Here is a 3,653-nt window from a genome sequence, read left to right on the forward strand (position 1 = left end):
TCCTACGAGTTTATTAGTGGTATCTAAAGGGAAACGCAGTACAAAGTTGGCGTTAGTGGTATCTAAAGGCTAGCTGCTCTCCCGATTTAAATCCGAACGAGTACGTGTGGGATGGGTCGCGGACGTTCACATGCACGAATGACCATTCATCAGCTGTCAGCAGCGCTGTTGGAGAAGTGGAACGCTGCACCACAAGAACTCCTTACCAACACTGTGACATTGCACGACATGCAGTACCGTCCGTTCTGATTACACACTCTGTTAAGAACCATGTCCCGCCTTCTACAGTGTCCAGGAAATCATCATAAAACGCGGTCACTACAGTGCAATTATTATCTTTGAATAAAAGTGTGATATCTGTTCGAATTATTGCGTGTTCCTTTTAGTTACCTTCTGCAGTATACTGCAGCAATACTGGGTTTCATCGAGCTGTGTTACACGGCAGCGACTCATCATGCGAAAGTTGCTTTCGTCCTAACGTTTGGCACACCAGTGTGGGACAGTGGCAGTGGAATGGCCGTACAGCTTTCTTGAATCCCCTTTCTGCACACTGGCCAACTAGTTATTTTGCTGGAAATAAGAAATCCACACTTACACTTTATACCTTGAAACCAGTAGAACAGGAAGAAACCAAAAACGAAGTGTAACTGTGATACTGCCATTAACAGAAAAGTACATTATCAGCTCCATACCCACATATAAAATTCTCTTTGCAAAATAATAGAGAAGTTCAGTCACTCACGCACGTGGGTTTCGAGGGAGTATCGTCGCTTTTCGTCGAAAAATTTCCATCCACGTTTCCTGAGCATCTCTTTCAGACTTTCGTGCTGGCCACACTGACCTACTACTGGCTATTAATTCATTCGAAGTTTGCTGTCATACCCGCATGATAAGGACTTCTAGTGATGGGACAGTGTCGGAGATCGATCACACAAACGGATCGTATGCAATTTTATTAACAAATAACCAGAATTGCCCAGAATCTTCTCTACAAATCTAACTCTTCCAGTCGCCTTTCCTACTATTCATTTTCTTTGTTAGACTCATTTCATCGCGGTTTGTACTATTAACCCTATATGTTTGACCGATGTGACGGTCTCCAAAGTGCCACAATTAATCTTATTATCGAACAGTGTTATTTTTATTTGTTATATGTATAACACCGTGTTAATCCGCATTTAAGAACCGCTGTCATTTGTTACACCGAGTAGAAATTTTATCCTGAAACAGTCTTGCTGAATAACGTTCATGTCTGAGGAATTTGGTGACCAGCGGAAGAGTTTAAACTGAGAAGATTGTTCCTGGAGCCACATTGCAGCAATTCTGGTCGTGTGAGGTGTCGCATTGTCCTACTGGGAGTGCCCTCCGTCGGAAGGTACGGTGGACATGAATGGATGCAGGTGATCAGACAGGATGCTTACGTACGTGTCACATGTCAGAGTCTTATGTCCATGTATCAGGGGTCCCGTATCATCCAAGTGCACACGCCCCCCCCCCCTCCCCCCACCATTACAGAGTCTCAACCAGCTTGAACAGTCGCGTGCTGACGTGCAGGGACAATGGATTCATAAGGTTGACTCTATACCCGCACACGTCCATCCGCTCTACACAATTTGAAACGAAACTCATTCGACCAGGCAACACGTTTCCAGTCAGTCAACAGTTCACTGTCGGTGTTGACAAGCCCAGGCGAGGCGTAAAGCTTTGTGTCCTACAGTCATCAAGGATACACCTGTGGGCGTACGGCTGCGAAACCCCATATCGATGATGTTTCGTTGAATGGTTCGCACGCTGACACTTGTTGGTGGTCCAGCATTAAAATCTGCAGCAATTTACGGAAGGGTTGCACTTCTGTCACGTTGAACAATTCTCTTCAATCGTCGTTGGTTCCGTTCATGCAGGATCTTTTTCCGGCCGCAGCGATGTCGGAGATTTGATGTTTTACCGGATTCCTAATATCCACGGTCCACTCGTGAAGTGGTCGCACGGGAAAATACCAACTTCATCGCTACATCGGAGATGCTGTATCCCATAGCTCGTGCGCCGACTATAACATCACGTTCAAACTCACTTAAATCTTAATAATCTGCCATTGTAGTAGAAGTAACCGATGCTGACCGCAGTGCTCTATGCTGGCTGTTTACATATCTCTGTATTTGATTACTCACGCCTATACCAGTTTCCTCGGCGCTTCAGTGTATAACTAGTTCTAAAGATATCCGGGGCTTTATTCGCTATAAAATTCTGTACCTGAAGAATTAACAAAATATCCTAAATAGCTTTAATGTAGGGTAAAGTACTTAAATGTGCAGATAGCGAAACATTCACAAATGCTGCACAAAACACAACCTTAGGTATTCAATAAAACGGTAGAAAATACCAGAAATTGCTTATGGCGGCCTCTAGGGCGCATTCCTTCATGTCATTTTAAAATATAGACTAAAGCTCCGATCGAAAAACAGCATGTGTTCCCAAGTACATTATCCTCGAGCTACAATACTCTCGCTGCGCCCGATTTTACATTCGTTTCTGTTGAATATTCACCGTCGGATGCAACGTACCTGGCTTCTATTAGTCAAATATTCTTCATATGAGCGTATCTTGGTTGTTCATCCACGATTGAAAGTATCGCAGCGAGGTGTGTCACCTGGATCCGCAGATAAATGCATTTTCACTTCGTCGCTTACAATAATTTCTACAAGACCTCGTATTCTTCGGCGATAACTTCACAATTTTAACAAATTATTAAACTGACGTTTGTACGATATCTATTCCAGTTGCCTCTATAGAATATTTTTTTCAGTAGAGACCAGCTCTTCAGATTTCTGTGGGCTCGGCGAGACTGTCAAATACTTTTGCTTGTCTTTTACAGCAAAGCTCGACAACAACATGAACTATAGTCATAGAAACAAAATTCAAGTAAACAGTAACGACAAACTTTGAGACTTTCATTGGTAAAGCCGCTGATGAATGTTCAGTATCGGTGAAAGGGTAACACTGCGAACTGTCAAAAAACTCTTATTCATTCCGTATTTATCATCCTAGTACATATCACATTCCTTGCGAAGAAGGCCTTCACGTAGGACTTAATTTGATAACAAAGTACCTAAGGATGCGCCTCTGCCGGTCGGAGTGGCCGTCCGGTTCTAGGCGCTACAGTCTGGAACCGAGCGACCGCTATGGTCGCAGATCGAATCCTGCCTCGGACATGGATGTGTGTGATTTCCTTAGGTTAGTTAGGTTTAATTAGTTCTAAGTTCTAGGTGACTGATGACCTCAGAAGTGAAGTCCCATAGTGCTCAGAGCCATTTTTTTTTATTTGTGCGAACAGGGTCCCTGCCATCTTGCAACACAGCACGAGCACTGAGGAAGAAGCATAGTACCATGGGATGAAACTGATCAGCTAAAATGGTCACATAACCGCTGGCAATAATTCGGCCTTGCAAAGTAACCATGAGCTCCATAGAATACGACAACATGTCTGTCCAAATCATCGCCGAATCGTCGCCTTTTTCACTCTTGTGGCGTAAACTTGGTCGGAAGTTGGAAACAGCGTAAAAGAACATTCATGCGACAAAATGACAGTCTTGTACTGCTCCATAGTCCAGGTTACATGGCTTGGCCACTACGTCTTCCTTTGACAGGCATTTGCA

Source organism: Schistocerca serialis, chromosome 8 (assembly GCF_023864345.2).
Source record: "Schistocerca serialis cubense isolate TAMUIC-IGC-003099 chromosome 8, iqSchSeri2.2, whole genome shotgun sequence".
Taxonomy (NCBI): domain Eukaryota; kingdom Metazoa; phylum Arthropoda; class Insecta; order Orthoptera; family Acrididae; genus Schistocerca; species Schistocerca serialis.